Genomic DNA, 26275 nt, shown 5'->3' on the forward strand with positions numbered 1-26275 from the left:
CTTCATCTATCCCTAGTAGTACACACGCATTGGATAGTTGTACTGTTCCGACCAATATCTCCTCCAAGAATTTCTCAATATGACCAAAAAAACAATTTAAATGCGTACATGAGTAAAAAATATGAAGTATATCAGCCTCATCATACCCACAGCGAAAACATTTCCCATCCTTAACCCCCCATCTAAACATTTTTACTGGTGTATAATATAAATTAAAAATAGTTTTGTAATGTTGTGCACGTAAATTAGCGGCCATAAATAAACTTCCAGCCATTTTAATAGAAATTTCAATCCGAGTCCCAACCCGTCCCAGCCGACGGTCCCATTTAGAATTGTGAATCTCTAAATCGTTAGCCATAGTTTTAATTAATAACAAATACAGATCTCCAATACGAGAATTCTTCCCCACAGCTTCAACAACTGGATTTGAGTCTATATTCCAGTGATGTTTAAACAAATAGTCCCGAATTTGAAGATATTTAAAAAAATCAGAGCGACAAACTTGAAATTTGTGCTCTAGCATTTCAAAAGACTGCAGATCCCTATTGAAGTATAAATCTCGAATTCTTTGAACACCTTTGTCTCGCCACCGATCTACTATTTGGTCCCCAAATATCAGGGGGAGAAGTTTTAACGCAGATAAGGGAGTGTATCCAGAAATCTTCCCCATGTTATAATATTTTTTTACAGACTGCCATGCTTTAAACGCTGCTATCAATACCTTAAACCGGGTCCGCTTGTAATAATTCCTCTTCCAATTTCTATAGGCGATTTATAAATAATTTTGAATCTCTGGCAACTCCCATGAGGACGCTACTGAAAAAAGGGGTATCCTTTTGCTGGAATTCTGCTGCTGAAGAAGCTTCTGCAAACCTAAAAACTGCTTCTGTTACTGCCCCCATTCTAAAACATCCTGATTCATCTCAACCGTTAATTGTTGAATCCGATGCATCTCAAGTAGCCATTAGAGGAATCCTGTCACAAAGAGATAAGGATACTGGCCAATTACATCCTGTAGATTTTCATTCTCATCAATTAACCCCAGCTGAACAAAACTATTCTGTGGGAGACAGGACATTTCTAGCCATAAAACACACCTTTCAGGAGGGACCCCAATATATGCTGGATACTCTACTTACAGTTACCCTTCTTACAGACTATAGAAACCTGCAATTCTTAATGGCTGTCAGTGCTCTATCTATGTGACAATTGCGCTGGACACACTATTTCAGCCATTTTGATTTTGTAATACAATTCCAGGCAGGCAAAAAACATGGAAAAGTAGATGCTTCATCACGTTTTGGCTATGATGAACTAGAATCCACCATTAATCACAATAAACCCCTTATTATAGCTCCAGAACACATTTTGGGGGCTGTGTGTTCAGAGGAGGTCTTTCTGAAGGAGGTGCTACAAGCACAAAACAGCAAAGAGGTGGGGAAATTAAAAAAGAAACACATGGGAGTAAGAGTACAGGATCTTCTGAATATTCAAAGGGGTTTGGTGAATTCCACAAAACCTTTACAACAACAAGCTCTTGACTGGTGTCACTCTCATATGTTATCCAGATATCCAGGTTATAATAAAACCATTAAGCTTCTCCGAAGATCCTTTTGGTGGTACACTCTGGTTCAGGATACTAACCGGTACATTCGACAATTTTTATGTCAGTGCTTAAAGTAAAAGTTCTCACCATGTCCCAGCAGGGTTATTAAATCCTTTGCCAACATCCCCTAATCCATGGTATTCCATTTACATGGATTTTATTGTAGAGCTGCCACAAACCATTCAAGGGTTCACCGACATTTTAGTTGTTGTGAATATGCTGACAAAAATGTCACACTTCATCCCTTTTAAAAACTTACCTACCTCTAAAAAACAAGCTACTGTATTTTTGTAGCACATAGTAAGATTCCATGGCTTGCAGTCTGTTATTGTATCGGACCGGTGTCCCCAGTTTGCATCCAAATTCTGCAAAGGGTCGGGGTCCTTGTTACACATAGATACGCGTCTCTCATCTGCATATCATCCTCTGACATACGGACAAATGGAAAGAGTGAGCCAAAGTCTAGAACAATACTTAAGGTGTCAGTTCTCTCTTTACTCTAATGTTTGGGATATAGTTCTATGGGCGGCTCGGTTTGCTTACAATAATAGGAAGCGTTCTTTGATAGGCTATTTTCCTTTTTTCTGCAATTTTGGATTCAATTCTCATTCCTTATTTTTGTCTCCTCCTTTTACAACTCCTATTCCTGCAGCCTTAGAGTTTGTAAATCACCTTCATGAGACACAAAAACAGCACAACATAACCTAAACAAAGAAAGAAGCATATACAAAGATAGTGTGGATCTCAATCGCCGACCAGACAGACAGGGTGTGGTTGTCCACACAAAACATTGCAGTGAAGGGTGCATGAAAGTTGAAGCCTCGTTTCATTGGACCCAATACCATCTTAAAGGTGGTTAACCCTGTTGCCATGAAGTTGGATCTACCATCTTCTCTGAAAATCCACCCGTGTTTTCATGTCTCATTACTTAAAACAGTGTTTTTTGGAACTAACCTACGTGTTTAAAACCCCCACCCCTGTATTGGTGGATGATGAACCTGAATATGAAGTAGAGGCCTGCAGAGTGAGATGCTGGTTGCAGTACCTAATCCACTGGAAGGGGTACGGTCCAGAAGATCGTACATGTGAACCCGCTGGACATGTACCTACCCCCTTGAATATTGTGATTGTTCCATAGACGTTATCCTGGTAAACCAAAACCAGTATGGGGGTTCTGGGTGTATACTGTTGGTACTGCTCTGCTACTGATCGCTTGTGTGTGGGGGGTGGAGCCAAACAAGAATAAAAGAGGCCAAGCAGCATTAGAACGCGTTTTCTGCTCAGTTCAATGTGTGCATTCCTTGCGCCAGGCCCGCTCCTAAATCTTACCTGATTACCTTCCTGGTCACTAATGTGTTTGGCATTCCCGTGTCGGTGTCCGTCTCATTGTTTGAGCTCGCTTCGAGTTCGGACCTGAGTCCTTCCAGGTTACATGTCCAGCACTGTTTGCACCTTCTTGTTGTTCCTGCTAAGACAAAAAGAAAAGCAATCATGCTCTAAAGAATCTGCATGTTACGTACGGCGGCAACATTTTACTTTGTAATTGGGCTTTTGTGTAAAGTACTGATCTGATTTGTATTTCCTCGGTGCATGGAGATCCTGCTTCCTTGCTTGCATTACTGGATGGCTGTAAGGATAATATAATTATAAATTAATTTCCTGATGACATAAGGGGGTGATTTGTTAATGTACCTTTTCCTGCACCTTTTTGTGTATTATTTATATTTTCTTATCCAGTATGGATAAATATGTGTTAAAAATGGGGGTCTCTAGTTGGCAGAGGTAGGTACCTTTGTCCAAATAGGGGCCCTTGCTTCTAGTCAGGGTAAGGGGGATACACTCCTAATATAACCCCTGCTCACCCCCTTGGTAGCTTGGCACGAGCGGACAGGCTTATGTCAGAGGCAGTGTGTAAAGCATTTGTGAACACATACAGTAACACAGTGAAAGCACTACAAATAGACACCACACCAGTTTAGAAAAATAAGTAATCTTTATAGAAACCAAAACAAGACCAAACGACAAAAATCCACATTACAGTATTAAAAATAAGGCTTTCAAATGGTAGAAATAGTTCAGTTCAATGCAAGTTGTAAATGCAACACTTTTCTCACAAAGTACCTGGGATGCGTCACGCAAAACAAACAAAATGGTCACAGGGAAGGTGATGCGTTGGTTTTTTGCATGCAGGGAAGGTGATGTGTTGGTTCCTTGTTTCAGGGATGGTGATACGACAGTTTATTACTGCAGCACAGAGGAGGTGATGCATCGGTTCCTTACCGGTGAGGAGGTGATGAGTCGTTTTCTTACTTCGTGTGGAGTTGATGCGTCTGTTTCTTACGGCATCCCCCAACGATGCGACAGTCTTGGTGCCTTGATGCAATGCATTGATCCGGTATGATGCGTGGCTTCATGCAGCTGCACCGCAGGCTTGTGTCGGGATTGGTGCGGTGATCTCAGACTTCGGAGATCGTTGCACGTGATGTGTCATGCGGTGACTTCTCGAGCCGCGGCAGGTGCTGCAACTCTTACTTCTGTGATGCATCGGAAACAGGTGCGGTTGCGACACACTTCTTCGATGTTGCAGCGATTTTCCAGTTCCCAGCGACAAACAGTCTCTAGAGGTCCTAAACAGTGGCAGGCACCTCTTTGCTGGCTGGAATTCCCAGCAAGGAAATTCAATGGAGCTGGTGGTGAAGTATTTGTGGCCCTGAGACTTCAGAACATGAGGCAAGCTCAGTTTCAAGCCCTTGGAGATCTTTTCTTCAAGCAGGTGCCAAAGCAAACAGCAAAGTCCCTTTTCTCGTTTCCTTGGCAGCAAGCAGCCACTGCAGGCCAACCCCAGACAGCAAACAGCACAGGGCCAGTATTCCTCCTCAGCTTATCCGGCTCTTCTCCTTGGCAAAGGCTTATCTTGATTTCCCAGAAGTGATCAAAAGGTCTGGGGTCTGGTCCCGTATTTTTATACCCAAAAATCCTTTGTTCTCTGAAGGCAGAGAGTGTCAGTACCCAGCCAAAACCAGTTCTGTGGGACACTTTGCAAGTGCACAACAACGTCCATTGTCAGTGTGAGCCCTGGCTCCAGACACACCACAGGGGGGCGGAGCCGTCATTGTGGAAGGCAGGCACAGCCCTATTTAGGTGAAGGTGCTACTCCTCCCACCACTCCAATTGCAGGCCAGGCCTATTCAGCCCAGCACTGACTCATCAGACTTCTGGAGCCGCTGCCCCTCTCCAGCCCCTGTCATACAAAAGCCAGACATGCAATTCACAAACCTAACAGAGGCACACTGGATGTTTAGGCAAGAAAATGGTATTTTCAAACACAGAATGTAAAAATCACCGTCACTAAAAGATGCACTTTAACATTTTGAGTTCTGGCATACTAAACTTTACTTTTCCATCTTGTTCCCAGGGTCAGTTATGTTTTGAAGATGTTAAACGAACAGAGCCCAACGGCGGAATTTTCTAATCTGCACCTCACACTAGTTTTGTTTTAATGTAAGTTGTTCTGCGCACACTCCGGCACCCGCCGTTGTACAATGCCCCTGTTCTCCAGATCCTCAGTTCATGAAAAAATAGGAGGTGCGTCAGGTGATGAAGTCAAAGTAGACGTAGTAATTTTTCAAAAACGAGATTGTCAGTATTTCACTATCAGGACATGCCACACACATCAGGGCATGTCCTACCTTTCACATACAATGGGCCCTGCCTACAGGGTGCCTTGGGCCCACCTTAGGGGTGATGATTAATATGTAGAAAAGGGAAGGTTTAGGGACTGGCAAGTGTGTTCAATTGCCAAGTCGACATGGCAGTACTAGCCTCCACACAGGCTCTGCAATGGCAGGCCAGAGTTACATTTTACCGGATGCTTTTGGGGTGGCACAATCAGTGCTGCAAGCCCACTAGCAGCATTCGATTTATAGGCCCGGTGTACCCACAGTGCACTGTACTAGGGTCAGACTAGTAAATCAAATAGCCAATCATGGAAACACCAATCCATAACAAAATTTACAAAAGAGAGCATATGCACTTTAATACTGATCAGCAGTTATAAAGTGCCCAGAGTTATAAAACCCCAACAGCAGGTCAGAAAAATACAAAAGGAAGTCAAAAATGTCTGGGATTACCCTGCAAAAAGGGCTAAGTCCAATAATATGCTTTTTGTTTTTTCCTGTTATATTTTACGTCTGTTACACTACTTACATATTATAATACATAATCTTGCTGTTATTCCGAGAAAACAACTTAACAATTGATTTTTCCATTTCTAGATAATTCAAACTTTATCTATTCCCTGCTATCCTATAGACTTCTATATAAAATAGGGACTCTACCCAGGGATTTATATTTAGTGGAATAACATTATTTGCTGATAAATGGTATCACTATATAAATATAAATGGTAACACTTATAACCTTGTTTCTACTACACGAACCACATTCAGACCACTCAACATGAATATTCGTACCTGAAAAGCATCAGTGACGTGTCTCCCATTGCCTTTCCTTGTTTTGCTTCCCCTCTTTGACATTGTTAGGCTGGTGTGAGAAGTTGGGACCCAGCATCAGACCTTGCATCTGCGGAAACAACCGGTGAGAATTACATATACGCTCTAAAAGAGATTAATGTGCATATTTTTATATGCACGCTTTCCCCAAATTTACATCTGATACATCTAAGTAGAAAAGTATTGAGATACTAAATACACCAGTGACACAGAGGTAGAGAGGCACACACATAGATCTTATATTCTGTTTTCTGATTTACAGTGTTTAGACACTGTAAGTACTTCAACATTTTGGTTGATGTTCATTTTAAAGTTTACCACAGAAGGAATAAACTGGTCTTTCACCATGTATAAGTGAGAACTGAGATATGGTGGCAGCTATGTTGTAGGAGAGGGTGTTATAATGTTAAAAGCTAAACTAATAAATAACATGTTGTATTTTGCTTTGGGTTTGGAACATTGAAGTAAGTGTATGTAGTTATATAGCTAGGTTCATCTGTCGATTTTAAACTGCAACATAACATAAAAACTGTTTTTATATCATGTGTAAATAAGTACTTAAGTACATGGTATGTTGGGTAGAGTAAAGAGTAAAAAATTAAATATGCCTACTTTTTTTTACAACACAATATCTACATAACTACAGACAGTTAAAATGCCCACAAAAGCAACAGAAGCAACTACAGTATCTCTGCAGAACTGGGACACAAAATGGGGAAAATATGAAAAAAGTGGTGACAGAAAAAAGAGCTACTGGTAAGAGGACAAAGTAATTTCTTGAAAATATATGTGGATACCTGCAAAGATTACACAATAATGAATATAAAAAGCAAACTATGAGAAAGAGTAAGAGTGGACAATATCTATATTACAAGAACAGGAAAGAATGTAACAAAGATGGGCACACCTTAACCAGGAGACAGAAAACGTTTAAGGAAATCAGAGCCAGGATGTTTCATAGTAGAGCAGTTGTAAATCTACTGAGAAATATGAGTATAGAAGAAGGAGTGATGCACTATAACAGAAAGAGCAAGTTGAGGGAGTGGGTTGATAAGGTCTTTGATTTGAAGAGGAAGCTTTTCATTCTGATTATGTATAGAATGAAGTCTCTTGACAAAATGGTGTTGTGCATGTGGATACAAAACCAGAAGAATAGCTTAGTAAATAGAAGTAACTTTTGTATAGTTTCAGGTGGAGAATGGATACATACTTCTACTATAGAGCTTTTCCTTAATGAAGAAAGCTATCACCAGGATAACACATTAGTTTACGCTTTTGATTAAAGAGGACGATGTTATGAAATGAAAAATGGCACTCCTTTAGCAAAAGAGGTGATGGTATCTAGAATTGTAGAACAACTTATTGCAGAAGAAGTACAGGGAAGGCGTAGTCAGGCCCTGTATACAAATGTAATTGTGGTAGTGTTTGCAGTATGCAACAGCAATCCATTGATTACTTAGATAATATCTACATATCTTTCGAATGCAAAGTGTAAAACACAAAATAAGTGCTGTACACCTCTCAACAACGTGAACTTTAACCAGGAGGCTGTACTATGTGAAATGTTCTGCTTTATGTTTGGGAAAAAGAAATTGAGCACTTTTGCATGGTATTATGGCCAAGGTTAAAAAAAGTTTGTGATGGTGTGCAGTTTTGTTTCTTTTGTCCAGAACACGACTCTACAGAAAATGAGGAGCTGCTAATAGGAGGAGTTGCAGAACAGGACTCAGTTAGGCCAGGGTAAATTTCCGTTCCGCTCGCGGAAATTGCTATAAAATGACATTTTCGCGTTCCGCGTAGAGCGCGAAAATGTCAACATTTCCGCATTCCGCAGCTTAGCGATAATTTGTTTCTTGCTCGCGCTGTAAAATAATACATTCTCGCGCGCGCGCGATCGCCTTACCTGAATCCCCGCGTTCGCCGACAAGTTTTCCCGATCCGGTCGCGTTCTCCACGAGATGTTGGATTGTTGGTAGCCATTTGCGATGTCTCGCGACAGTTCGCGCCCGCAGTGACGTCATGCGTCACGCGATCACGTCTTTCTTCTCGCGATCATGCACAGCGAGAAGAGTGAAAACAAGATGGCCGTGCCCGCTAGCAACCGCATGGGTAAGTTGGTGAGCCGTGACCACGCAGAAAATACCGCGAACGGGCGGGAAAAAAACTTATGCATCTTCGCTATATTTCCGCGTGTTTGCGGAGATTTTTAACATTTTCGCGATAATTTGCGAAAGTCGCTTTCGTAAATTCCGCCCACCCCTAGTATTATAGTTGATAGCTCTTAAACATCCAGAGTATGTTTGCATATGTTGTTGACACACTCACTACAAGATTGAAACATAGACTATTGACTTGTATTTAAAACGTGAAAAAGAAAATAATGATAAATGAAAAAGGTTTGCTGTGTACTTGTTTATAGAGGAACACTTTGTCTTGTCCATACAACAGTTATATGAAAGTACTGTTACAGTAAATTAGAGGATAATAAAATGCCTGCTGGAGCTGTGCATAACAAGTTAGTCCATTCCAGGACCACTTCAAGGTTTAAATGTTTATGAGTCAATTTGTATCCAAAGTATACCTCCATTTCAGGCTATACTCCATATGGAGCCAAAGACAGGCAATATACCACCAACAGAGCTGCAGAAAGGTCACAAAGTAGTGTACTGGTTTACTAGTGTTTTTTCAAAATGTTCAGCATGATGCTCAAGAAAATGTAATGGTAATGCTAGGGCTATTAGATGAAGAGGAAGTTAATATCAATTTATTATTTGGTTTAACTAATAAATGTAACCATAACTATGAACAGTGTGAATTCACCTCTACCACTGAAATTAATTTGAAACGATTCCTCTACTTGATGCTACCAGATTGTAAAGCTTTTGGCCTTTGAAAATGTAAACAAAAAAACACTCATCAAGGAATGACCTCTCCAAACTGCAGGTCAGAATTAGGTATACATTGGTAATACAAAAGTATGGGAAATCTATAATAATCAAGCTGCAATTATGTAGATTGGATGGTACTAAATTAGAAACTGAAATTACAAACTTTGTAGTAGGACACATTTCGATTTCAAAACGAAGTTTAACAACTATAGCAATCATATTTAATGAAGGAGTTAATATAACCTTTACACACTACACAATATATTTAAGATGTCAAAGAGGATGGACAGAATACAATGACATAGAAATGTCATTCAAATCAAGACTGCGTATAAGTTACCAAACTTATCTCTGCTATTTCTAGAACCGAAGTTCTAAAGACAATTCAGGATGACAAAATGTGCTATTGTGTTGTGATGTATATGAATTATGAGTTTTTTAGACGTTTTTCGGTCTATTAGCGGTATTGTCTACAACAAGTTGTTAGAAATTAAAGACTCTTTTTAACTAGAAAAAAGAAATTAATAAAACATTACAGGACTGCATTCTGTTACTACAGATACAAACTAAATGGAGGTACTATAATAACAGCAACCTCAACTTGCATCTAAGAAGTCTCGTCTCCATTTCACCATTGTATCTTGTTTTGGTTGCGTAATGTTCAAAATGAAACTCTAATACATCTTTCTTTGTTTTCATATTCTGCAAAATTACATCCATAGACCGCTTCCCAGCTGTTACAATGGTGTTATAGTTCATGCAGAAGGTAGTGAAATGCTTTAGTTCTGGTGACATTTCACTTTGTTCTTCTCCAGAAGGAACTTTGTTCTTCTCCAGAAGGGGCTGAAGGTCTGGAGGCTGATAACCCTTCTCCTTCCTTTTCTCCATGCAATTCTAAGTTGCTTATTCTGGTATGTTTTCAAGTGGTACAACATGCTATTAAGGCTTAGCGCTGGGACACCCCGATGCAGGGGAAGCTATGCGCTCTACAAATACTGATAACATAACATATAGCAGCTGAATTTCACTGGTTTTGTATGAGTGAAATATGACCCTAGCTATAATGTCCCTGTAATCTTTTAGTGAATATATATGTCTATATATATATATATATATATATATATATATATATATATATATATATATATATATATATATATATATATTATCTACTGGCGGTCGCCAGTAGATAGTTATAGTTAGGACCGAGTTTCCATAGGAAATCAGAAAATTCTATTTTGAATAACTTGGGCACCGGTTGACGAATCCTCACGAAATTTTCAAAACTAATGGGGCGCTCCGTTCAGCTCCTACCCTGAAAGACTCGGGGTGATTTGTCAAGCGGGGGCCAAGAAAAAAAGGGGGTCCCAAAACGCGTTTTCCCCATGCATTTTTCCATAAGACCTTTAGTCGAAGGTACAGCCCGAACGGCTGAACAGAATTACTTGAAATTTGGCAGAGAGGTAGTCCTCAGGTCAGGGAAGTGCCTTTTGCAGGTCTGGTGTAAATCTGTTCAGTAGTTCCTGAGAAAATAGCAGTTAAATCAATAGATATATCTATAAGCGCGCACCGTGCGCGTACGGTAAAACTTACCGTACGCGCACGCTGCCGTGCGCGAGCGCGATTCTGATTGGTTGTTAGATCTTTCGAATCGGTCGAAACCAGGAAGTGTCGGCCGCCATTTTGTCTCTCGCAGTCTGAGGGGGTGAAAAACAAAGGTGGAGAACGTGAAAAGGGGGCATGGTGGACAGTTCCTGACCCCCTAGCCTTTGTCAGGGGGTCCCAGAAGGACCCCCAAGGGCCAAAAGTTCCTTTAATTTTTTTGCGAAAAATCGAGAAGTAGGCGTAGCGTGCGCGTACGGTAGAAACGGAAAAGTTCAGCGAACTGCGTAACGTGGGCGCGCGGTGCGCGAAGCGCACCGCGTGCCCATAGCGCGTGCACAGTCCGCGAAGCCCACCGTGCGCGCATGGTGAAAAAAAACATAAACATAACTTAGCATTTAAAAAACCGTACAAATCCACTGAAAAAACCATAGGTTTCACACACGTTATAGTTAGGAATTAGCATTTAAAAAACCTTGCAAATTCACTTAAAAAACCATAGGTTTCACACATGTTATAGTTAGCTGGACATTTCACTCGTGAAAAACCATTGAAATTCCCCCGTTATAGTTAGTGCAGGCAACTATAACTCAACCGCGACCGCAATCCTCTGCTGATGACGTTCCTAACTATAACGTGTGTGAAACCTATGTTTTTTTCAGTGAATATATATATATATATATATATATATATTTATATATTACCTACTAGCAGTCGCCAGTAGGTAGTTATAGTTAGGACCTATTTTCCATAGGAAATCCGCAACATTCTATTTGGAATAACTTTGGCGCCGATTGACGAATCTTCGCAAAATTTTGCAAACTTTTGGCCAGCTCCGGTCCGCTCCTATCCTGAAAATTGACACAGCTACAGCTCGACTGCTGAATGGAATTACACCAAATTTGGCAAAGAGGTAGTGCTCAGTTCCGACTCGTGCCTTTTGATTAAATGGTGTAAATCCGTTCAGTAGTTCCTGAGAAAATTAGAGTTAAAAAGATAGATATATCTGGGCGGAGCCTAACCACACATCTCATCGTGAAATCTGATTGGCTGTCAGTACCTAATCCAAGAAGTGTTGGTAGCCATCTTGGGACCAATATACATGATAGCACCTCATTAAAAAGCATTGCAGTTAATAGAAGGTTTTAAGACTTTAGTTACATTATAAATCATTTGTTGTTGGTACTCATTTTAGGAATTGTGGTGTGTTCTATGGTGATTTTACCATGTGAAAAACCTTCAGCTGTGATATCATGAATCATGTTTGAGAGAAAACTATTTTCTCATGCTTTTCCCACAGAGGTTTGGAAGATGATCTATAAGCTAAACTGAGAGCATATTTTCTGTAAATTCACATTATCTTTCTCAGTCATGTGAGAATGAAGTCTGACATTCTCAGTAAAACATGTATATCCAACAAAGGCAGAGACTGTCAGTTGATTCCTTTGTGTTCTACTGCAGCTTCCCAGAGTGTTCTAAAGAACAACTAGAGCGCTAACAGTCCTACTTATGACAAACGTATTGCACACCTGAAGCCATCTTGATTGGAATAAAGTGGTAACTCTTAAAACATTTAATTTAAAAAGGAACAAAATGAGGGGGTTCATTTTGCCATACAAAGTATGATTAGTGCTGCAGAAAGAAAAATTAGGGCACCTTTTGAGTGAATTCTCAAATCCTCTTCTATTTCATTAAAAAATTCTGACATGCAGACTGAAACATGCACTTTGAATACCAGTAGCAGACTTCCATGGTGAGCAGTAGCTTTGCTACAGTGATCTAATGAGCAACTAGAGTGCTAACATTCAGAATTTACGGCAAATGTGTGACACATCTGAATGCCTTCTTGATAGAACCAAAGTAAAAAACTGAAAGTATTTCCTACTGAGGAGACTGCAGTAAATGAGGAAATTAGGAAACTTCATAACAAATAAATCTCCCAAGATGGCCAACAGAGACAAAAGAGTCCAAATGTAGCCCAAATATCACCCAGATGTAGCCCAAGTATAGCCCAATGACCGAATGTCCCAGAGTGTTCTAACGAACTACTAGAGCGCTTACTGTCTTACTTATGACAAAAGTATGGCACACCTGAAGCCATCTTGATTGGAATAAACCGGTAACACTTAAAACATTTAATTTAAAAAGGAACACAATGAGGGGGTTCATTTTTTCATAGCAATTATGATTAGTGCTCAAGAAAGAAAAATTAGGGCACATTTTGATTGACTTCTCAAATCCTCTTCTATTTCATTAAACAATTCTGATATGCAGACTGAAACATGCACTTTTAATACCAGCAGCAGACTTCCGTGGTGAGCAGTAGCTTTACTACAGTGATCTAATGAGCAACTAGAGTGCTAACATTCAGAATTTATGGCAAATGTGTGACATATCTAAATATCCTCTTGATGGAATCAAAGTAAAAAAGTGAAAGCATTTCCTACGGAGGAGACTGCAGTAAATGAGGAAATTAGGAAAGTTCATAACAAATAAATCTCCCAAGATGGCCACCAGAGATAAAAGAGCCCAAATGCAGCACACATATCACCCAGATGTAGCCCACATGTAGCCCAATGACAAAAGTGTGCAAAACACTTATTTTTTGTGTGTTTGCAGTTTTATATAGTGCAGACTTGTCAGGTATTGGAGTGCTTTACATGAACATTGGTTACATCACACAAGATCAAGTTCATTTTGGTTGTAGACATGGGGAGATTAAGTGATTTGACCAGAATTACAGAATGTTGAGCTGAAGCAGAAACTCCAAACTGGTTCCCCAGTTGCAAAGTCTGCAGTTCTGGAAGTAACACCACATCCTCTCCCCTAGGTGCAACATTTAATCAAGTGGTCAACTGGATAAAAAAACATAAAGATTACAAATAATTTAAAAGTTCTTTGTTGCTATTTGAAATCTCAGAAAATATGTCCTCATTTTAGTGTTTTAGAGCACTAACCATAATTTTGATGCAAATAAGACCCTCTCATATATGTAATTTCTAAAGGAAATACTCTAGGTATTACAGTTTTGATTACATCAAGATGACGTCAGGCGTTCCACACTTTTGTAATAAATATAGAATGTTAGCAATCTAGTTGTTCATTCGGATACTGTTGAGAGGCAGAGGCCAGGGGCACGGACTCTGAAAATTGAAGGCAGGTAGGAGAGTGCAGAGGCAACAATTTGACCACACTGGGCAGGCAGGAAGGGCAGTGGCAGCACAACAGATTATGGAGGGCAGTGGAAAGGGGGCAAAGGCAACAAACTAACAATACAGGACTGGCAAGAGAGGCTGTGGCAATATAGTAGACCATTGTAGGCAGAAGAAAGAGGCAGTGGTAGCACAACCATACATGCCAACAGACCCGTTTCAGCCAAGAAACGTCCAAAGTTTTTAAGCTCAAATGGGTTTATTTGATCTGTCTCCTGTCTACAATCTCCTCTTTTTCAATGTAACTCAAAGGGGAAAATCAATACCCCAGTTCTTTTTCAAAATATCCCTCTTACCAAGTTCAAAATGTTCGCGAGTATGGTACATTGGATCATGGTAGGCAGGAGGAATTGAGGTAGGGACTTGGACTCGGATAACAGAGTACAGGAGGGACATGGAGAGGTGCACCAAACTGACCCTACAGGGCAGGCATCAGGGTTTGCAGCAGCACAATACACCACACAGGGCATGTGGGACGTGAGTGCAGCACAACAATCCATAGAAAGCAATAGGGAGGGGACAGGACCATGTACATGGACAACAGAGAACAGAGGGGAAAGAGGCAATGGTAGCTAGCTGACCATAATGGACAGACAGGAGAGAAAGCTGCAGCATAAGAGACCATAAAGCGCAGGAGGGACGGATCAGGGTCATTACAATGGAACAGACAAGCCAGGAGGGAGGGAATAGGGGTCTGCACATGGAAACAGAGGGTTGGGGCAAGGGGGCAGGGCACTAGAAACAAGACACACCATGGAGAGCAACAATGAGACTATGACAGTCCATGGAGGGAAGGTGGGAGGGGGTCAGGGGCAGCTAGCTGAACACACAGGGAAGGTGGGAGGGGCCATGGCAGCACCGAAGCCCATGCATGGCAAGTGGGAGGATTAGTGGCAGCACAATGGCTATGATGGACAAGAAGGAGGGTGCAGGGGCTTGCACAAAGGACCATGGAGGATAGAAGGGAGGGTCAGGACCTGGGCACAGACAAGAGAGTTCAGGGGAAGGGGCCTCACAGCAGACTGAGCGGGGCAGGCAGGAGGAGCAGTTGCAGCACAACAGACCAGGGAGGGCAGAAGGGTGTGGCAGTAAAATGGACAATGGAGGACAGGAGGAAGGGGATAGGGGCATGGCATGTGGACGGGCAGGGTGGAGGTGGCAGGGACAGGTTACAGTCATCTGACAATGCTAGGCAGGTGGGAGGGGTGTGGCAGCTCAACAGAACACTCAGAGTAGATAGGAGTGGCAGGTCCATGGAACACGGTTGGCAAAAAGGATGGAGCAGGGGCATGCACAAAGACATCGGAGGGCAGGGGGAAGGAGAATAGGGGCAGCAAGCTAAGCACAGAGGCTAAGCAGGAGGTCAATGATAGAATTGGGCAATGGAGGGCAGGAGGAGTGGACTGGTACATCATGCTAAATGGAGGGCAGTGGCAGCACATCAGACCATGCATGGCAGGAGGCAGGAGGCTAGTCCATGGATTCAGACAAGAGAGGATAGGGAGGAGGTGGATGGGGCAGCAAGCTAACTGTTCAGAGATGATGGGTATTAGGAACTTTATTGTTTTTAAAATATGTGTCTGTGCAAACTACTTAAACTATGAACAAGTATGCAGCATAATCTCACTTTTATTCAGGAAGAAGAGGAAATTTGTGAATGTGACTCCGGGCTCACTTGGCAGAAACACCCCCTGATCCTCCACCCCTCATCGCAAAATGTAATGCCCGTGAAAAGGGTAGGTGGACGCAGTGTTATATAGAACATAATCCTGAGAGCACGATTGAAAATGAAAACTAGATATAGTATATGGTATAAACTATGCACCAAAAAGTCTGATATAAGATGAACCGGGGCGTAAAATATAATATGCAATACATTGTGCGCAATGACAGATTCATTGGAGAGCGCGAGATAGCACAGGCACTAGCGCGTGCTATGCGATATGCACCTTGGAGTGTAATATGCACAGGGCAGTGTTGTGTAACCTAACTAACCTCTTAAGTTGTAATATAAAATATGTGCTGGGGAGTGTAACGTTGCATATGCACTGTGACAAAGATATGGATCCCAGATTGTAATATGTATGGCATAGAGCTGTGCGTTATAACATAGGCATCGAGGAAGGCACGTTAGATGGGGCAATATAGCCCATGCGAAGGCAAGTGTGGCATGACATATTCACGGGGTGGTGTTACAGTTCACATGGGCTAGAGAGTGTCATAGCATACGCACTAGCTGTTGGAATACAACACATTGGTGTGTGGCACTCGGCGGGCACTGGTGGGTGTAACACAGCATTAGGCTAAGCCAGGAGCACGGTGTGACTCTCAAGTGAGGTTCGTCTCCTTTCCAGACAGTAAAAAAAAAGGATTACACATCCGGCGGTGGATGTGTGTTTTATTAACCGTGAGGGGGGTTTCTTGCATAGTTTGGTCGAATTTTTGTTGAATCCCTTTTGAATGGCTTGGTGTGCGTGTGTATTAAATGTGCCCGTCAATAGCTACCCATGTTTGTATAAATAAACGACAAGGGTGTCTACTTGGAGAGTACCCACTGGCAGGTGCGCCGGGATTAGGCACGGTAGGGTGTCAGACACGTCAGAGCTTCACTAGCGGTGTAAATACATTCCACGTGGATTCATTGTATGCACAGTCGCCTTTTAATGAATATCACGCAAATCGTCATGGTGATAGGTACATACAGTTTGTCCAGCATGTCCTAGGTGTTTCTATAAATATATATTTTTTTAAATATTTAAAAAAAAAGGCCGGCCCCGGGGGATGGGGTCCCCGGGGCTATAAGTGGCCTGAGGAGGGGGGAAATGCAGCCCACCTCCTAAAGAATAAAAAAAAGACAGGCATCACGCCGGAGGGCACGCCCCCTCCTTGCATTACTCTGCAAATGCGCCCCCTGGCCAGTTGTAAGTTGGGGAATTAATTCCCCGTCAATACGTCAATACTGAGGGTCCCTGAGGGCCAACTAGCCCAACAGGTATCTCCAGTATGCGCCAGGGAGCTGCGTTGCAGACAGGTGTTCTGAGGTCACGCCCCTTTTTACACCTCTATGCAACACAGCTCTGTGGCGCTTACTGGAGGTACCTAAAGGGCTAGTTTGACCCTAGGGACCCTTAGGATTCAAGGGGACTTAATCTCTCAACTTAGATCGGCCACAGGGCGGGTTTACACAGTGGTGAAGGGAGGGGACGGGGCCTGAGGTGACGTGTGCAAACACGCCCTGTGGCGCGTTTTAAGTTGGGGAAATAATTCCCTTTCAATCCTGAGGGACCCTGGGGGCCAACTAGCCCACCAGGTGCTTCCAGTAAGCGCCACTGCTCTGCGTTGCAGAGAGGTGGTGCAGGCCGTGCCCCTTTTTACACCTCTCTGCAATGACGCTTGCTGGACGTACCTAGTGGGCTATTTTGCCCCTAGGGACCCTCAGGATTCAAGGGGACTTAATCTCCCAACTTAAAAAACGGCCAAAGGGCGTGTTTACACAGTGGGGAAGGGAGGGGACGGAGCCTGAGGTGACGTGTGCAAACACGCCCTATGGCGCGTTTTAAGTTGGGGAAATAATTCCCCTTCAATCCTGAGGGCCCCTGGGGGCTAACTAGCCCACCAGGTACTTCCAGTAAGCGCCACTGAGCTGCGTAGCCGAGAGGTGGTCCAGGCCGTGCCCCTTTTTACATCTCTCTGCAACGCAGCTCTGTGGCACTTACTGGAGGCACCTAGTGGTCTAGTTGGACCCTAGGGACCCTCAGGATTGAAGGGGACGTAGTCTCCCAACTTAAAACGGCCACAGGGTGTGTTTACAAAGTGAGGAAGGGAGGGGACGGGGCCTGAGGTGACGTGTCCAAACACGCCCTGTGGCACGTTTTAAGAGGTAGTTTTAATCCCCTGCCCTATTATATACTAGGGGCTTACAGAGGAGGTCATGCTAATCACAGGGGGACCCCACCCCATAGTGTTCCCTAGTGTATGTAGGTGTTTTCACTGTATTCTGAGTGTCTTTTAACATAGCACTGGCTCTAGGACTGGTTAGTCAGACTCAGTTACCACCAGTATCCGTCTGAAAAAGTTGAGGGTACAGGATGATTTTGCAACAAGGCTTCTTTCTGCTCTTCTGTTTGTTCTTTCTGCCCGTAAAATATTAAAAAACAAAGGCCGGCCCCGGGGGATGAGGTCCCCGGGGCCATAAGTGACCTGAGGAGGGGGGCAATGCAGCCCACCTCCTAAAGAATAAAAAAAAGACAGGCATTGCGCCGGAGGGCACGCCCCCTCCTTGCATTACTCTGCAAATGCGCCCCCTGGCCAGTTGTAAGTTGGGGAATTAATTCCCCGTCAATACTCAGGGTCCCTGAGGGCCAACTAGCCCAACAGGTATCTCCAGTATGCGCCAGGGAGCTGCGTTGCAGACAGGTGTTCTGAGGTCACGCCCCTTTTTACACCTCTATGTAACACAGCTCTGTGGCGCTTACTGGAGGTACCTAGTGGGCTAGTTTGACCCTAGGGACCCTTAGGATTCAAGGGAACTTAATCTCTCAACTTAGAACGGCCACAGGGCGCGTTTACACAGTGGTGAAGGGAGGGGACGGGGCCTGAGGTGACGTGTCCAAACACGCCCTGTGGCGTGTTTTAGGTTGGGGAAATAATTCCCTTTCAATCCTGAGGGACCCTGGGGGCCAACTAGCCCACCAGGTGCTTCCAGTAAGCGCCACTGCTCTGCGTTGCAGAGAGGTGGTGCAGGCCGTGCCCCTTTTTACACCTCTCTGCAATGGCGCTTGCTGGACGTACCTAGTGGGCTATTTTGCCCTTAGGGACCCTCAGGATTCAAGGGGACTTAATCTCCCAACTTAAAAAATGGCCAACGGGCGTGTTTACACAGTGGGGAAGGGAGGGGACGGAGCCTGAGGTGACGTGTGCAAACACGCCCTATGGCGCGTTTTAAGTTGGGGAAATAATTCCCCTTCAATCCTGAGGGACCCTGGGGGCCAACTAGCCCACCAGGTGCTTCCAGTAAGCGCCACTGAGCTGCTTTGCAGAGAGGTGGTCCAGGCCGTGCCACTTTTTACACCTCTCTGCAACGCAGCTCTGTGGCACTTACTGGAGGTACCTAGTGGGCTATTTTGCCCCTAGGGACCCTCAGGATTCAAATGAACTAAATCTCCCAACTAAAAACGGCCACAGGGCGTGTTTACACAGTGGTGAAGGGAGGGGACGGGGCCTGAGTTAACGTGTGCAAACAAGCCCTGTGGCCTTGGGGCAATAATTACCCTTCAATCCTGAGGGACCCAGGGGGCCAACTAGCCCACCAGGTGCTTCAAGTAAGCGCCACTGCGCTGCGTTGCAGAGAGCTGGTCTAGGCCGTGCCCCTTTTTACATCTCTCTGCAACGCAGCTCTGTGGCGCTTACTGGAGGTACCTAGTGGTCTAGTTGGACCCTAGGGACCCTCAGGATTCAAGGGGACGTAATCTCCTAACTTAAAACGGCCACAGGGCGTGTTTAGAAAGTGGGGAAAGGAGAGGACGGGGCCTGAGGTGACGTGTCCAAACACGCCCTGTGGCGCGTTTTAAGAGGTAGTTTTAATCCCCTGCCCTATTATATACTAGGGGCTTACAGAGGAGGTCATGCTAATCACAGGGGACCCCAACCCATAGTGTTCCCTAATGTATGTAGGTGTTTTCACAGGATTCTGAGTGTCTTTTAACATAGCACTGGTTCTAGGACTGGTTAGTCAGACTCAGTTACCACCAGTATCCGTCTGAAAAAGTTGAGGGTACAGGATGATTTTGCAACAAGGCTTCTTTCTGCTCGTCTGTTTGTTCTTTCTGCACGTTATCCTTCTTCCTGCACTTTTCTTCGTCTTTGAGGACTTCTGTTGCTTCTTTCTGCATTTCTTTTTTTCTTTCTGTGCATTTTTTCTTCTTTTTTCACATGTCCTATCTCTGTAGGCATAGTTAGGAATTAGCATTTAAAAAACCTTAGAAATTCACTGAAAAAAACATAGGTTTCAGGGGCGTTATAGTTAGCTGGACTTTTCACTCGTACAAAACCATTGAAATTCCCCCATTATAGTTAGTTCAGCTAACTATAACTCGCGCGCCCACAATGCACTGCTGATGATGTCACATATTACATCACTTATGACATGGTCTGTGACATCACTCATGACATCACTGATGACATCTCAAATGAAATCACTGATGATATCACTGATGACATCATCCTTGTGATAGAGTGGCAGACCTCCTCTCCCCCTAATATAACCTTTGATACACACATTCAAAAATAGAAACAAAATTTTTCAAAACAATGGACATACCAATACCAGTGACAACAACCTATACAGTAATTCTAAGATCCACATACACATGCACTCATTCACCAACAGTCCTATACAGTCACTCATACATGTACTCACTCATCATATGTACTCATTCACCTATACATCCTGTTACACAACACCACTCATCCATAGAGTTACTCACACACATAGTCACTCATGCTAATAAAGAATCAAACATCCATTTACTTGCATATACAGTTATACACACACCGCCACACTTACTTCTACAGAAACTTACACATACTTAGTCTTTTAAACAATCACTTATAGAAACACATACTTATTCATACAGGAACTCTTTCAATCTCTCACTCTCACATATACTCACTTATATACACCAATAGTCACATATTCTAGTTTAAAACATATGTAGTTACTCATAAAGACATGATTGAGACAGTCATTCACTTACTAACACACCCATGCAAACACTCATCCACCCATACAGTCCTGCACACATGCTGTCTTCAACACATACAAACAGTGAGTCACTGATTCATGCAACTATGCACTACATAATACCCCCCACCGAACCATACAGACACTCACACTCATACTGATACTCAAAAAAACAACTAATAACCTATATAGACACTCATGTAGCTACTCACCAACCCATGCAGCCACTTATACACAAAGTGAGAGACTGATACAGATATTTACATATTTAAACATTACTCACTAAGCCATGTATTCACTAAGATACACTTAATCAGTCACTTATACAATCAAGTGTTCAAAAACAAATCATCCATTTAGACACTTATATACCCATTTATTCTTCCATCACTGGTAGAATAACCTCCGGCGCGATGCCGGTCTTTTATTTATTTTATTTTTTTAAGAAGGAGGGCTCTGTGGCCCCCCTTCTTTTTCTAATTTATTGGCCCTGGCGTCCCCATCCCCCAGGGCCTGTACCCTAATTTTTTGTTGAAAAAAATTAATTTGGCCCTCCCAAGGCCTTAATCGGCCCCGGGGACCCCACCCCCTGGGTCATGGCCTTTTTAAAAAAACAATCTTTAGGAGGGGGGCTGCGTTGCCCCCCTCCTCAGACCACTTATGGCCCCGGGGACCCCATCCCCCGGGGCCGGCCTTTGTTTTTTATTATTTTAAAAAATATATATTTATAGAAACACCTAGGACATGCTGGACAAACCGTATGTACCTATCACCATGACGATTTGCGTGATATTTATTAAAAGGCGACTATGCATACAATGAATCCACGTGGAATGTATTTACACTGCTAGTGAAGCTCTGACGTGTCTGACGCCCTACCGTGCCTAATCCCAGTGCCCCCGCCGGTGGGTACTCTCCAAGTAGACACCCTTGTTGTTTATTTATACAAACATGGGTAGCTATTTACGGGCACATTTAATACACACGCACACCAAGCCATTCAAAGGGGATTCGACAAATATTCGGCCAAACTATGCAAGAAACCCCCCTCACGGTTAATAAAACACACATCCACCGCCGGATGTGTAATACTTTTTATTTTACTCTCTGGAAAGGAGACGAACCTCACTTGAGAGTCACAGCGTGCTCCTGGCTGAGCCCAATGCTGTGTACGCCGAGTGCCACACACCTCTGTGTTGTATTCCACCAGCTAGTGCGTATGCTATGACACTCTCTAGCCCATGTGCACTGTAACGCCACCCCGTGAATATGTCATGCCACACTTGCCTTCGCACGGGTTATATTACCCCATCTAACGGGCCTTCCTCGATGCCTATGTTATAACGCACAGTGCTATGCCATACATATTACAATCTGGGATCCATTTCTTTGTCACAGTGCATATGCAACGTTACACTCCCCAGCACATGTTTTATATTACAACTTTAGAGACTAGTTAAGTTACAAAACACTGCCCTGTGCATATTACACTCCAAGGCGCATATCGCATAGCATGCGCTAGTGCCTGTGCTATCTCGCACTCTCCAATGAATCTGTCATTGCGCACAATATATTGCATATTATATTTCACGCCCCAGTTCATCTTATATCACACTTTTTGGTGCATAGTTTATACCATATACTATATCTAGTTTTCATTTTCCATCGTGCTCTCAGGACTATGTTCTATTTAACACTGCGTCCACCTACCCTTTTCATGGGCATTACATTTTGCGATGTGGGTGGAGGGTCAGGGGTTTTTTCTGCCAAGTGAGCCCGGAGTCACAGTCACAAACGTCCTCTTCTTCCTGAATAAAAGTGAGATTATGCTGCATACTTGTTCATATTTTAAGTAGTTCGCACAGACACACATTTTAAAAACAATAAAGTTCCTAATACCCACCTTCTCTGAACAGTTAGCTTGCTGCCCCATCCACCTCCTCCCTATCCTCTGTTGTCTGAATCCATGGACTAGCCTCCTCCCTCCTGCCATGCATGGTCTGTTGTGCTGCCACTGCCCCCCATTTAGCATGATGTACCAGTCCACTCCTCCTGCCCTCCATTGCCCAATTCTATGGCCCATCATTGACCTCCTGCTTAGCCTCTGTGCTTAGCTTGCTGCCCCTATTCTCCTTCCCCCTGCCCTCCGATGTCTTTTTGCATGCCCCTGCTCCATCCTTTTTGCCCACCATGTTCCATGGACCTGCCACTCCTATCTACTCTGAGTGTTCTGTTGAGCTGCCACTCCCCTCCCACCTGCCTAGCATTGTCAGATGACTGTAACCTGTCCCTGCCACCTCCACCCTGCCTCTCCACATGCCATGCCCCTACCCTTACTGCCACACTCTTCTGCCCTCCCTGGTCTGTTGTGCTGCAGCTTCTCCTCCTGCCTGCCCCGCCCAGTCTGTTGTGAGGCCCCTTCCCCTGAACTCTCTTGTCTGTGCCCAGGTCCTGACCCTCCCTTCTATCCTCCATGGTCCTTTGTGCATGCCCCTGCACCCTCCTTCTTGTCCATCATAGCCATTGTGCTGCCACTTACCCTCCCGCTTGCCATGCATGGTCTTCTGTGCTGCCATGGCCCCTCCCACCTTCCCTGTGTGGTCAGCTAGCTGCCCCTGACCCCCTCCCACCTTCCCTCCATGGTCTGTGTGTATGCCATCATAGTCTCATTGTTGCTCTCCATGGTGTGTCTTGTTTCTAGTGCCCATCCTGCCTGACCTCCATGGTCATCTTGCTGCTCCTGGCCTGGCTCCTTGCCCCCAGCCCATTGTAATGTAATGCCCCTGATCTGTCCCTCCTGCCCTTTATGGTCTGCCCTTTATGGTCTGTTATGCTGCAGCTTTCTCTCCTGTCTGTCCATTATGGTCAGCTAGCTATCATTGCCTCTTTCCCCTCTGTTCTCTGTTGTCCATGTGCATGGTCCTGTCCCCTCCCTATTGCTTTCTCTGGATTGTTGTGCTGCATTCCCATCCTGCATGCCCTGTGTGGTGTATTGTGCTGCTGCAAACCCTGATGCCTGCCCTGTAGGGTCAGTTTGGTGCACCTCTCCATGCCCCTCCTGTCCTCTGTTATCCGAGTCCATGTCATATCCCAATTCCCTCTGCCTACCATGATCCAATGTACCATACTTGCGAACATTTTGAACTTGGTAAGAGGGAGATTTTGAAAAAAAACCTGGGGTATTGATTTTCCCCTTTGAGTTACCTTGAAAATGAGGAGATTGTAGACAGGAAACAGATCAAATAAAGCCCATTTAAGCTTAAAAACATTGGCCGTTTCCTGGCTGAAACGGGTCTTTTGGCATGTATGGAGGTACTACCACTGCCTCTTCCTTTTGCCCACAATTGTCCATTATATTGCCACAGCCTCTCTTGCCAATCCTGTATTGTTGGTTTGTTGCCCCTGCCCCCCTTTCCACTGCCCTCCATAGTCTGTTGTGCTGGCACTGCCCTTCCTGCCTGCCCAGTGTGGTCAAATTGTTGCCTCTGCACTCTCCTACCTGCCTTCAATTTTCAGAGTCCGTGCCCCTAGCCTCTGCCTCTCAATAGTATCCCAATGAACAACTAGATTGCTAACATTTTATATTTATTACAAAAGTGTGGAACGCCTGACGTCATCTTGATGTAATCAAAACTGTAATACCTAGAGCATTTCCTTTAGAAATTACATATATGAGAGGGTCTTATTTGCATCAAAATTATGGTTAGTGCTCTAAAAAACTAAAATGAGGACATATTTTCTGAGTTTTCAAATAGCGACAAAGAACTTTTAAATTATTTGTAATCTTTATGTTTTTTTATCCAGTTGACCACTTGATTAAATGTTGCACCTAGGGGAGAGGATGTGGTGTTACTTCCAGAGCAGCAGACTTTGCAACTGGGGAACCAGGTTGAAGTTTCTGCTTCAGCTCAACATTCTGTGATTCTGGTCAAATCACTTAATCTCCCCATGTCTACAACCAAAATGAATTTGATCTTGTGTGATGTAAACAATGCTCATGTAAAGCACTCCAATACCTGACAAGTCTGCACTATATAAAACTGCAAATACACAAATAATAAGTGTTTCGCACACTTCTGTTATTGGGCTACATGTGGGCTACATCTGGGTGATATTTGTGCTGCATTTGGGCTCTTTTGTCTCTGGTGGCCATCTTGGGAGATTTATTTGTTATGAAGTTTCCTAATTTCCTCATTTACTGCAGTCTCCTCAGTAGGAAATACTTTCAGTTTTTTATTTTGGTTCCATCAAGAAGGCATTCAGATGTGTCACACATTTGCCATAAATTCAGAATGTTAGCACTCTTTTTGCTCATTAGATCACTGTAGTAAAGCTACTGCTCACCAGGGAAGTCTGCTGCTGGTATTTAAGGTGCATGTTTCACTCTGCATGTCAGAATTTTTTTATGAAATAGAAGAGGATTTGAGAAGTCAAAATGTGCCCTAATTTTTCTTTCTGCAGCATTTATCATAATTTCTATGGCAAAATGAACCCCCTTATTTTGTTCCTTGTTAAATTAAATGTTTTAAGTGTTACCACTTTATTCCTATCAAGATGGCTTCAGGTGTGCCATACTTTTGTCATAAGTAAGACTGTTAGCGCTCTAGTTGTTTGTTAGAACACTCTGAGACATTCTGTCATTGGGCTATACTTGGGCTACATCTGAGTGATATTTGGGCTACATTTGGGCTCTTTTGTCTCTGGTGGCCATTTTGGGAGACTTATTTGTTATGAAGTTTCCTAATTTCTTCATTTACTACAGTCTCCTCAGTAGGAAATACTTTCAATTTTTTACTTTGATTCCATTAAGAAGGCATTCAGATGTGTCACACATTTGCCATAAATTCAGAATGTTAGCACTCTAGTTGCTTATTCGATCACTGTAGTAAAGCTACTGCTCACCAGGGAAGTCTGCTGCTGGTATTGAAAGTGCATGTTTCAGACTGCATGTCGGAATTTTTTAATGAAATAGAAGAGGATTTGAGAAGTCACTCAAAATGTGCCCTAATTTTTCTTTCTGCAGCACTAATTATATTTTCTATGGCAAAATGAACCCCCTCATTTTGTTCCTTTTTAAATTAAAGGTTTTAAGAGTTACCACTTTATTCCAATCAAGATAGCTTCAGGTGTGCAACACGTTTATCATAAGTAGGACTGTTAGCGCTCTATTTGTTCTTTAGAACACTCTGGGAAGCAGCAGTAGAACACAAAGGAATCAACCAACAGTCTCTTCCCTTGTTGGATGTACATGTTTTACTGAGAATATCAGACTTCATTCTCACATGACTGAGAAAGATAATGTGAATTTACAGAAAATATGCTCTCAGTTTAGCTTATAGATCACCTTCCAAACCTCTGTGGGAAAAGCGTGAGAAAATAGGTTTCTCTCAAACATGATTCATGATATCACAGCAGAAGGCTTTTTCACATGGTAAAATCACCTTAGAATACACCACAATTCCTAAAATGAGTATGGTACCATCAACAAATGATTTATAATGTAACTAAAGTCTTAAAACCTTCTATTAACTGCAATGCTTTTTAATGAGGTGCTATCATGTATATTGGTCCCAAGATGGCTGCCAACACTTCTTGGATGAAGTAGTGACAGCCAATCAGATCTCACGATGAGATGTGTGGTTAGGCTCTGCCCAGATATATCTTTCTTTTTAACTCTAATTTTCTCAGGAACTACTGAACGGATTTACACCATT

The sequence above is a fragment of the Triturus cristatus genome, chromosome 6 (assembly GCF_964204655.1).
Source record: "Triturus cristatus chromosome 6, aTriCri1.1, whole genome shotgun sequence".
Taxonomy (NCBI): Eukaryota; Metazoa; Chordata; class Amphibia; order Caudata; family Salamandridae; genus Triturus; species Triturus cristatus.